The 12,500-nt window shown below is 47.5% G+C and overlaps 1 protein-coding gene across 2 annotated transcripts in view; it reads right to left on the bottom strand.

Annotated features, from left to right (window-relative positions):
• gse1b (Gse1 coiled-coil protein b) overlaps positions 1-10,794 on the bottom strand; it is a 68,871-nt gene extending 58,077 nt beyond the window's left edge. For both annotated transcript variants that reach the window (XM_083650824.1, XM_083650825.1), the window contains exon 1: positions 10,672-10,794. The gene's annotated coding sequence lies outside the window, so the exon portion shown is untranslated. The remainder of the gene's footprint in view (positions 1-10,671) is intronic.
• Between the last annotated feature and the right edge of the window lie 1,706 nt (positions 10,795-12,500).

The following is a 12,500-nucleotide window of genomic DNA, read 5'->3' as shown; positions in this document are numbered from 1 at the left end:
ACACACACACACCCACAGACACACAGACAGACACACACACACACACACACACACACACACACACACACACACACCTCCATCTAAGCTGTGTCCTACAGAAATGGAGTGCATTGTTGTGTATTGTAAAGCTGCATGTGTTCTCTCCTCTCTCTGCCTGGGGACAACACTGCATGCTAAATATTCCTGTTATTTTCTTTCAACTTTCTCTCACCCTCCTCCTCCTCTCTCTCTCTCCTCCTTGGGAGCTGAGCACCATTTTGCTCGCTCCCCTACACCCACTGATCATCACTGCATCCTCCTCTCCACCTCTCCTCCCTGTTCTGTCGTTCTCTCTGTGATGTACTCTGTCAGGTTGTGGTTGGCTAATTAGCACTCCCTGCGCTCTGCATGGGCTTTGACTCCCTGGCGGCTGCACCACACACATGTGCACACAGGCACATGCGCACGCACACGCACACGCACGCACACACACACACACACACACACAGCACCCCCTTGACTCCATAGCAAGGTCCAGTTGCCCTGTTAAAATCTTGTAATTGGTGTAATTGGCGAGCTTATGTGTGTGTGCCTTCCTGTGTGTGTGTGTGTGTGTGTGTGTGTGTGTGTGTGTGTGTGTGTGTCTGTGCGTGTGTGTGTGTGCGCGTGTCCGTGTGTGTGTGTGTGTCTGTGTGTGTGTGTGTGTGTGCGCGTGTGTGTGTGTGTGTGTGTGTCTGTGTGTGTGTGTGTCTGTGCGTGTGTGTGTGTGTGTCTGTGCGTGTGTGTGTGTGTGTGTGTGTGTGTGTGTGGGGTGTGTCTGTGTGTGTGAGATGTATGGTATGCCTTTTGAACCTCTTGCCTCTAGGCAAGCTGGAGACAACCAGCCATCAACCATGGCCACACATGACTAGCCAGTAGCCACAGAGACGAGGTTTCTCACGGACATGCCAACAGAACCTGGGCCTTGTGGGGATGTGGTGTCACTGCACCATTCATTAGCAGCATAGAACAGTCATCATATATCATTCTAGTGGCTCCGCACTTTGGACTGGGCCAAGCCACAACCAGGCAATACAGCCAGAAGGGTCCATACGGTCCGTTTTAGCATTTACTCTGCAATTAGCTGGATCAATGCAATGGAATGTGCAGTGCAACCATGATGTAGAATCAGGTCTATGGTGAAGCCTCTGTGCTGCAGATACATGTTCCTTTCTTTCAAACCTCCTGACTTCCACGACTCCTTGTGGCCCATATCACAGTTTAACTGAATGATAACGAGACGGATTAATCAATTAATATTCCAACCACATCCACGCGACCAACTCCCATGACCTGGGCTCAACAGAGCCTACTGTTCACAGTGAAAGGGCATTCCCCAGGAGCAGGAGCAGAAAGAATTCCCAAACTCATAAATCTTTTTTGCATTAAAGGATAATTCCGTGTTTTTTTTTGCAACCTGGACCTTATTTCCATCTGGGTTTATGTTTTAAAATTCACCCTGAACAGAATTCTCTGTAAACTAAGCATTATAGAGCTGGAACGGCGTGGAACAGAGGCCATAGGGGCATCTGCTAAGCGTGCATTGTGTCCTGTAAATAGCTTATTTTCTACTCGTATCGTCGCGTCTCTCGCGATGAGGAAGTTGAAAGGCGGGGACGCTACGATCCATCTAACCCACCCTACTCCCTTACGTGTCAGCGCCAACTATTTCAATATTGTTAACGTTAAAGACTGCCAGAGGTCACCGCTACTTCCTGGTTCCAGCTCCCGACTCTGGCGTGTGCACTGACTGCACGCATGCACTCACTCACACGGCCGCAAGCGGTCACATTCGTTAACATCTGTCATTTTTACCACCTTAAAAAACAGACCCATGTTGTCGTTTTCCTCATGAGGACAGGCTGAGAATGAAGTATGAGGGAAATATCAACAGAAATCGAAATTAATGACGCCAAAAATGGATCACCTTTAGCAATGTGAAGCCAGGCCAACCAGGGGAACACAAGACTGGTAAGGCACCTGCATAGAGCCATATGAAATCAGTTTTATTTTTTTCCACTTTAATTTAGGGGTTAGAAGCGATATTTCTTTCTTTTTTTGATGACTGGGCTCTCTCAGACAGCCTCTTCAACATGTTTTTCAAGGTGAAATCTAAGTTGTGAGGTGCAGTAAGGGTTCCACGCAAGACCGACCCCCCTCTCAAAACACCCCAATCGAAAACTGAATCATTTCTCTAGGCCCATTTTACAATTATGAAATCATTTAGGTTACTACGATAATAGTAATAATAATAATCTACTTCGTATTTTTGATAATTAGGCCTACTTTTATCCATTTCAGCCAAACTATGGAAAATTCTGCAATATTCCATGTTTTACAGTTGATTCCATTTTATTACCAAATTCCATTATTCCGTCCATTTTTTCCATTTTGCTGAAATCATACACCTACATCTTCTATCTTTATGCTTGAGCTGATCAAAAGGCATTTCACTTCTTCACACACACACACACACACACACACACACACACACACACACACACACACACACACACACACACACACTATGACAGTTAGCTGATGGAGCAGATACCTCAGAGAGAGAGAGAGGGAGAAACAGAGGAAGTGAGACAGGCAAATAGACACAGGCATGGAGAGATATGTTGAGAAATAGAAGCAGAGAGAGAGAGAGAGATGATGTCTGATAGCAACTGAAGAAGGCCTTTGTGGAGTGGCACAATACTGGGTTATACTGGGACAGGAGTGTGACTGTAGCAAGTAGCAACACACACACACACACACACACACACACACACGCACGCACGCACGCACGCACGCACACACACACACACACACACACGCACACACACACACACACACACACACACACACACACACACACACACACATGCGCGCACACACACACACACACACACACACACGCTACGTGCAGAGAGCCACACACAGACCGAGGAACTGGTGCTGATAGTGTGGCGAGGGCAAGGCCAGTATATATGGAGTGTGTGCGTTTGTCTTATCTGCTGCTGTGTTGTGTTTGTTTGGCCGGTGCTTATCAGACGCTAGCAACGACAGCAGCAAACATCACTTACACAAACACACTATCTGCACACATCTAGCATGGTGTGGTCTGCTGGGACATGTCATAAAACTGACTTGTGTGTGAACTGTGAATCAACTTTGCTTGTATCTGTTTGCAACTTCATGCAATTTTATACAAAGTGATAGATAGATAAGACTATATAACATAACAATTTAGTTGCTGGCAATTATGGCAGTGCTGTGCAGCGGCTGTCTGCTGTCTAAATCAAATCAGAGAATCACATTAATTATCAATGCAGTTGAGGGAATAGAGAGCCAAAGTGAAACGTCACTTCCTGCTTTCTCCCTGTACCAGCACTGCGAAAAATATGAATGGCGGTGGACAGAGAATAAGGTTACTTTTTTTATCCCGTTTGAATTGTGCCACGGGGTGCCAACGCTAATTTTGTCAATTTAAAACGTAAGTTTGCATGTCAAGAAAGTCGCAGTTTGTCGCCAAAACTGTTGCACTAGAAGTTATAAATCAGAAAGACTACATACACTGTCACCTAAGTGATGTCACTTTCTCTACCGGCAAAGCTGAAGACCGGCGACATGCCACGAGCTTCCACGATCTATGTCGTTTTTATACTAAACTAACCCCTACGTTTCAGTTTGACGACAAACGGTGACTTTCTTGACATGCAAAGTTATGTTTTAAATTGACAAAATTAGCGTTGGCACCCCGTGGCACAATTCAAACGGGATCAAAAAAGTAACCTTATTCTCCGTCCACTGCCATTCATATTTTGCACTGGTACAGGGAGAAAGCAGGGAGTGACATTTCACTTTGGCTCTCTATAGCCCTTTTCCCACATGCGCTTTGTACCGCAAAATGACCGGAACGTGGTGTAATGCCTGCATGTGAGAAAGGCGCCGTGCCGGTATAAGCGCGACCCCGTCGTCCCCGACATTTCACCACTTTCGACCCAGTCTGAAGAGCGGTATGCGCTTTAGCGGATACTAGTGAGAAACGAGTGCAGTCATTTTCCGCGACACTCTCATGGGCGAGGTGTACACACGTTGCTTAATGTTCCAGCGGGCATAATCTAATCATCTCATCAAACTGGCGAAATGATCTTGTGATAATAAGAGCAGTAGCCTATGTCAGCTTCATGTGTGGGTGTGCTGCTTTTCCCCTCTCCTCTCTGCTCGCTCTCTGGCCACAGTCCGTCCTCCTCCTTCAGTCACAGCCCGACGGGGACTAAGCAAATGCACGAAGCGAATTGTGGAAGTATTTTGCTTACGTTGCCGACAGCGAAGGCAAGCCCGGACACATCAAACGAAGCCAGTCTGTAAAAAGTGCTTCAACGCGACGCAGGTGAACGGATAAACAAGCAAACTTATTTCACCATTCGGAGTTTTGCCGACACGTCACTCCCCCACTCGCTCTGCAGTGCCGCCCCCTCAGACCATTTCAGTCGGAGCGAGGGGAAATCCCTGCGTGTCCGCTCTCAAATGGCTCCACCGCTGTGAAACAACAATGCTAGTGAGCAAGCTAGCAAGCTACCTGCTGAAAATGGCAGGTTTTGATGAAGATTTGGATTGAGCAAACAAGCAGGTCTGCTTGCTACTTTCAGTGGATGATTGTAAAGATAACAGATTTTTTTCCCCCCTCCAGCTATACCAGAGTGAGAGTAAGAGGAGCCAGACTCTCTCCTGCGCTGGTCCAGCGTGAAACTGAGATATTCTGGCAAGCGAGACTAGTTGGCAGTTAACTCAAAGTTGTTGGTGCCTAATTTGCCTAGGGAAAGTGTGTGATTCTGTCTGTGATTCTGTTATCATGATTCTGTCTGTGATCATGATTCTGTCTGTGATCATGATTCTGTGATCATGATTCTGTCTGTGATCATGATTCTGTGATCATGATTCTGTCTGTGATCATGATTCTGTGATAATGATTCTGTGATCATGATTCTGTGATCATGATTATGTCTGTGATTCTGTGATCATGATTCTGTCTGTGATTCTGTGATCACAGAGGCTAAAGGGCCCTACCTTAATGCTGCCATCAGTGTTTCTCTGGGCCGCACTGGGCCCCTGTCACTAAAGACACTTGGCCAGCGGCGCGGCCCCTGTCAAGAGATAGCTGCCACCAGGCCTAGCAACTTTTCCGGGGGAAACCCTGCGGCTTAATGGCAGGCCTTCATGGCAATATTGCGGGATCTCTGTGTAATAAAAAGGGCTTCTGAAAGGGCAGAGTGACTACCTAACTCAATTGGCCCCTATTTCTCATTCACTTTAATAGCATGAAAGCAAAAATGCCCACGGTTTGGCAGATAAACAGAAAGCCACCGTCCACGATAGTAATAGAGCATGGAAACAACAGTGCAAACACAGATACAATCAGCAAATTGAAGGAGAATAAACAGCGTGGGGTTAGGCCGGGGTAAATGAGCGTTAAACGGCAGAGAAGAAGAGAGCACAGACTCCCCCACTCTTCTTCTGTGCTGTGTGTGTGCACACATGCTTCTGTCTTTTTTTCTTTACCAAGATCAGTGTGAGGTCAGGTGTCTCTTTCCTGAAGCACAGTGGGGCAAGTCAGGTGACTGATAACATCTGCTTGACCCCCACCCCCCCCCCCCCCCCCCACCCCACACACACACACACAGGGAGAGATAGGAAAATATGGCTATGCAGTGATAATAACAATGACAATACAGTGAACAATACATCCTAAGCTTCCATGAAACAGACTGGCAGGTGGATTCAGCTGTGTGTCAGTCGACACGGTAGGCAAATGAGCGCCACACCCTGACCATCCTCGAAAAAGCATGGATCGACACACCACCCCCACTCACACACACACACACACAATACAAGGTGAAAAGTTAAGAACTGTTTAACTGCCAAGCCGGGTGACACAAGGACACCCGGCTTGGCTGTGTGTGTGTGTGTGTGTGTGTGTGTGTGTGTGTGTGTGTGTGTGTGTGTGTGTGTACGTGTGTGTGTGTATGTGTGCGTGTACTTCCCAACGGTCTTATAGGCCCAGCTTACAGAGCAGGTTTGGCTTGATCTCCCACACAGAGCAGGGGGTTCCCCAAGTGCCAGTTGCCGGCTAAATAGCCGGCTACTGGCCTCTGTCTGGCCGGCTACTGGCCTCTGTCTGGCCGGCTACTGGCCTCTGTCTGGCCGGCTACTGGCCTCTGTCTGGCCGGCTACTGGCCTCTGTGTGGACGGCTACTGGCCTCTGTGTGGACGGCTACTGGCCTCTGTGTGGACGGCTACTGGCCTCTGTCTGGCCGGCTACTGGCCTCTGTCTGGCCGGCTACTGGCCTCTGTCTGGCCGGCTACTGGCCTCTGTGTGGATGGCTACTGGCCTCTGTGTGGACGGCTACTGGCCTCTGTCTGGCCGGCTACTGGCCTCTGTCTGGCCGGCTACTATTTTAGATTTAAACAGTTAGTTATCTGGATAATAAGGAAAAATGCATGCTAATGCGAGGTGTAAATGCACCGTGGGGATGTGATCAGATCTGCCTGACCACATGTGGGGGCTGGCTCACAGAGGCCATTTACACTTGGCATTAACATGCATTTTCTGCCATCAGATTGCAATCAGATTGTGCTTGACCACATTAGCCTGATTTAATTTACACCTGGCGTTCACATGCGTTTTGAGTGATCAGATTGCAATCTGATGGCAATTTGATCACCCAAAATGGGTGTCCTCTCAATCCGCATACAGTTGCTGTATGCAGATTGAGAGGACACATTGCATTTACACTTGTGTTCAATGTGGTCACAATGCATCCCTGACCACCTCCGGAGGTGGGTTGTCCGATCAGATTGCAATCCGTCTTCAATGTGTCTTGGGGGCGTTTACACCTGTACTTTCAAGTGGTCAAGCACAATCTGATTGCAATCTGACGCATTAACATGTGAAAACACATGTTAATGCCAGGTGGAAATGGCCTCACATTGTGTCCAGATCTCATTCGCCCCATTTACCCCTGGTTTTTAAATGCGACCATTATCCAGATAACGTATCTGGATACAGGTCACATTTAAAAACCAGGTGTAAATGAGGTGATGTGTCTATCTGGCTGTCTCACCCTGAGACAAATGCTTTGTGAATGTTTATTCAGCTGTCTTCACCAGCCATCCTGTTTACAGCTTACCTTTTACTATCCGTTTTTACAGCCAATAGGGGATTCTGACACTCACTCACTCACTCACTCACTCAACTCACTCACTCACTCACTCACTCACTCACTCAACTCGCTCACTCACTCACTCAACTCACTCACTCACTCAACTCTCCATCCCGGCGCCTGTAGTCAAAGGCTGTCAAACAAGGCCCACATTACCCTATCACCACAGAATCCAACAGACTTACCCAAAGAGACAGAGAGAGAGGGAGAGAGAGACAGACAGACACAGAGAGACAGACAGAGAGTGAGGGAGAATGACAGACAGACAGAGAGAGAGAGACAGAGAGAGAGACAGACAGACAGAGAGAGAGAGACAGAGACAGACAGAGAGAGAGAGACAGAGAGAGAGACAGACAGACAGACAGAGAGAGAGAGAGAGAGAGAGAGAGAGAGGCAGAAGAGAGTAGACTTGGCCAAGGAAAACCCTCATTACCCAAACATCCTACAGTGGTTTCTCTTCCATCATATAGGCAGACCACACAACCCTGTTCAGGCCAACACACACACACACACACACACACAGACAGAGGGAGTAGTCTCTGCACCCACATTTTCATACCACCTAAGGAGGACATTGTCGTATTGCTACTAGTCAAGCCTAAGCCTGGCCAGTCAAACACGTCCCAATGTAAACCCATTCTGTGCCATAGGGAGCAATGTAAACCCATTCTGTGCCATAGGGAGCTATGTAAACCCATTCTGTGCCATAGGGAGCTATGTAAACGCATGCAAAGGCGTCTCTACAGTCTGTGCTATTCAAAGCTATCAATGTTGGCTGTTGATAAGGAAATGCAAAGTGGGTCACCTTTAACTCCGGGCTCCTTGTGTAAACAGCACAGGGACTCCTAATCACTCTCTAAACAGAGCCAGGTGCTGTCGCCACAGACAAACTGTCAGCAAGCCTCTGCTGCACACACACACACACACACACACACACACTTACACAGCACACACACACACACACACACACACACACACACACACACACACACAGCTGCTGTCGAGCCCCGCAGTCACCACAGCACAATGACAGCTGGAAGCATGCCCACCTACAGTAGATGTACAGACTCCTCTGTAACAGCTAGGGGTGTCACACCGTGTACACGACTACACGGGTACACGGATATTAAATCGTATCCGTTTAGAAAAATCAATAACCGTTTACACGTCTTTTTGTGTGTGTGTGTCCTTTTAAATAAAGTTTTGACAATGATTTGACTGTGTTCTGGACTCGCAAGCATTCATTTCTCATCAAAAATAAACTGTGCATGTGTCCGCTAGAAAATGTTGTAACCGTCGTTGACACCCCTAGTAACAGCACCACACAGCACAATGACAGCTGGAAGCATGCACACCTACAATATGTGTAGAGACTCATCTGTAACCAGGGCTTCCACCGCTTCTACAGTGTGCCTCGTGTTTGCCAATAAATCAATTTGACTTCAAATTAAAGTGATGGGGATGATGTTTTGGGTGTAAAGACCCACGCTGTGTTGTGTATGTGTTGGACGCACGAGGCTGATGTTAAAGCTGCTCCATGCTCCATATGGTCACAGTGGAATGTGCACAGTCGACTCATAACGATGTGATTACCATCAGAACTGTGTGTTAGGGTCGCGCCGGGTCGTGCACCACCTTACATCTGAAGGACTGCAGGCTGTTCTGAACATGTCATTGATTTTTCTGCTTAGCGGAACATCTACAGGCTGTGCTGAATCCTCCTGGAGAGCGTAGGATTTTCATTCCATCCTTGGGGAACTGCATGTGTGAAATGCCTGTGGTCCAGAGCCGTGTATACAGAAGAGTCGCGACATCTCCATTCACTCGAATGGACCAGTTTTTTTACTCTCAAGAGTTCCAGGAAGTAAGGTCCTGGATTAAGCAGCACTGTCGAGTTGCAGCAAAATGGACAGTTTGTGTTGTACTTTGAAAGTTTTTTTTTTTTTTTTTTCAAATTGTACATTATCAGCTTTATTCAAAAGTAGAGCGAAACCCCTTCCTGGTTGTTCATTGGTTAATGAGTCAAGCATTTTGGTCCTCTGCTGATGCCACTCTCTCTCTAAATTGCTCTGCTGTGGTCCTGCTAGCCTTTTATTGGCCATCTGATTACAAGATTTTTAAGCGTTACATTGTTGCCAAACGTCACAACACAACAACAATCACTGGCCTGGCTTGACCACATGGCCGGGCAGATGCCTGTTAACATGTGCAATGAATGACCCTTCTCCAGCAGCAGCCAGTAGCTATGAAGCAGAGGACGCTCCAGCCTCATGATCATCCTGTCACAAACCAGGAGGGCCTAACAACTCCTGCTTATCCACTCATGGCTAACCTTATCAGCCGCAGCTAAAACACACAACAAGACTGGCTGCAGATAACCTCAACACACACACACACACAAACAAACAAACAGTGCAGCCTGTTCACTAGCCCTGGCCCACCCGCCTGTTGCTTCAACGCTGTTTGACACTTTTAAACCCGAGAGGTGTGTGATAAGCGAGAGTAGTGTGTGTGTGTGTGTGTGTGTGTGTGTGTGTGTGTGTGTGTGTGTGTGTGTGTGTGTGATCCCATAGAAGCAGCTGTTGTGCGCGCCTGCAGTTAAGGAGAAGCGACAGGAGCGCGTGGGAAGTGATTCAACACGGTCCACCTGCCCCACATGCACGCGCGCGCGCGCACAAACACACAAACAGACACACACACACACACACACACAGTCAGATCCCACCCCCGAGATCACCAAATGGTCACCAGTGTCACTATCGCAGTCACCATCTTATTCAGCCCGTGTCTATGCAGAGAGATAGCAGAAAACAGCTTTCAAATAATAGTTTCCTGCTCTGAGCCACGAATAGCATAAACGAATACAAAAGCCAACGACAGCCAACAATCATGTTGTTTACATAATGGGACGTAAACCTCTGTGGCTGTGTGTGTGTGTGTAACACACAGAAAGCCTCCAGGCAGGCAACACTTTAGTTTAGGGTAACAATAGCGCACCGGTAACAACGTTACAATAACTTCATTCTCGGAGGTCAGACTATTCTGTGTTTTTGGAAATATAAACATTTCGGGGGTTGTTACTTACGTTTAAAAAGCCGAATCAACGCCCAGGAGTGGCTGTTTCTTTCTCATTCTATTACACACGGACACTCTTGTTTCTCTTTCTCCCTCTCTCTCTCTCTCTCTCTCGCACATATGCGCGCGCGCGCACACACACACACACACACACACACTCGCCGCGCGCACACGCACGCAGCACAGCAGCACGCACAAGTACACAAGGGCTCGGCACCGAGCTTCGAGGGAAAAAAAAGAGAAACGCCAAGCCGTTTCCTCGACATCGTAATAACTTCCTGAACAAACCCGTGTCCGCGCGCTCCGCTCGTTCATCACAAACAACCTCCGGGTTGTAAATCTAACTACAGTACAGATCAACACTCACCGCAAACGGGTAGGGGGCTATTCCAGTGTTTCCAAATGAGTAATATCTCCCTCCGCTAGTGGCGAGCGCAGCGCGGGTCCATCCCTCCGTGGAGAATAGAGGCAGTCCGTCTGTATACTGGTGTTGTCACGCAGGAAGCTCCGCCGCCTAGCGAGGCAGCACAGGCAGAGAGAGAGGCGGCCCGCCGGCTGGCTGCTGCTGGAGCCGGGGAGGAGGGAGGGAGGTGGGGCTTCCTCTGCTCTGCTCTCCGGCGGGGGGACGGACAGACTGGAGGGGGCGGGGGGTACAAGCACCTGCTCCCCACGGCCGTCACGCCTCCAGTCCACATCGTGACCCCGCACTGCCCCGCCCCCCCTCCCCTCCCCTCCCCTCATCCTCCCAATGGGGGTCAAGAATGTCCCACCCTTAATCAGGACGGCTAGACACTAGAGTCACTTCCTGTTGCAAAAAAAAAAGGCTAGGCTACTACAAGGAAATCAGAGACCTACCAGTACCAGCCATACCTAGGCTACAATGAGCTCCAGGACAGGTTTAATACTGTGGTTCTCAAAGTGGGCTCTGGGGACGCCCAGGGGTCCTTGAGGGGGTTCCAGGGGTTCCCCAGCAAAAAGGGCAATGATTCATTTTCACTATAATTCACAATGGCAGAATGCATGAAATCAAAATCAAATGGGTGTAATTTGGTCTAATTTTCACCGTCTAATTTGTGCCAGTTTAGGGGGTCATTGACATGAAATAATTTAAGAAGCAAAATGTCAAATGAAGGAGAATAATAGTGCCTCTAATAGCTGTTCCTCAGAATATACAGAGCATGGAGGACATTGTAATGAATTGAAAGGAATAACTGAATTGAACTGTTACCGTCTTTACTGTTATTGCTGATGATGGTGTCATTTATTGATTTTTGTTTAATTATTACTCGTCATCATCTGTTAATGTCTTTACTCTAATATCACCTCAAACAATGTTACATGACATTGTGAGCATGATTTCCTTTCTGCCATGCTAATAAATAAAAAACTACTGGATCTGAAATGAATTGAACTGAAGTGAATGCATTATATTCTACATTTGGCAGCTTGTGTCAATGAAAATGAAGCATTGAATGAATCAATAAAAATAAATTAATGAAGGTTTATGGTATCCTTCAAAATACATTCAAACATATATTGATTCATATTTTAGAAGAGCTGTGTACAGTACCATTGCAGCACTGATGACTAATAAAAAAGAAAAGGGTAATTGCAGCAAAAGTCCACAAGGGGACACCCACCCACCAAGAGCACATCAACTGACTAAACTTCTTCCCCTGTCTGGCTTATCAATGGTTTTACTGTGGATTAGATGGCAGCCACTGTACAGACTATAAATCAAAGACAGATTTGTAAGCAGTGAAGAAGACAGGGGCTTCTCCCAAAGCCAGGGATGTATATAAGGCTTATGCAGGTGTTGGCTAGAGGCGATGTGGGATGAGAGCAGTTTCACATTGTGGCCTTAATTGCTAATTGCTGTAATGCATTGGATCAATGCAAGCCTAATTACATATTATGTCTCCAGCGCCACAGCCCACTCCTCCTCGCTAGCACAAGGCTTGACACATTAGAGTGTATTATCATCTATTCTGCCCCCCTACACACACACACACACACACACACACACACACACACACACACACTGGCAGTATGACCCTCTTTCTCCTATGTGTATGCGCGCGTGTGTGTGTGTGTGTGTGTGTGTGTGTGTGTGTGTGTGTGTGGTGTGCACGCATATGGTGCGAGTGGTAAATGCATGCCTGTGTGTCTTGTTTCTCATATGTGATAGTGTATCAC

Source organism: Poromitra crassiceps (genome assembly GCF_964638095.1).
Source record: "Poromitra crassiceps genome assembly, chromosome: 14".
NCBI classification, from domain to species: Eukaryota; Metazoa; Chordata; class Actinopteri; order Beryciformes; family Melamphaidae; genus Poromitra; species Poromitra crassiceps.
The sequence above is the reverse complement of the archived record's forward strand: the minus strand, read 5'-3'. Positions and strand labels throughout refer to the sequence as shown.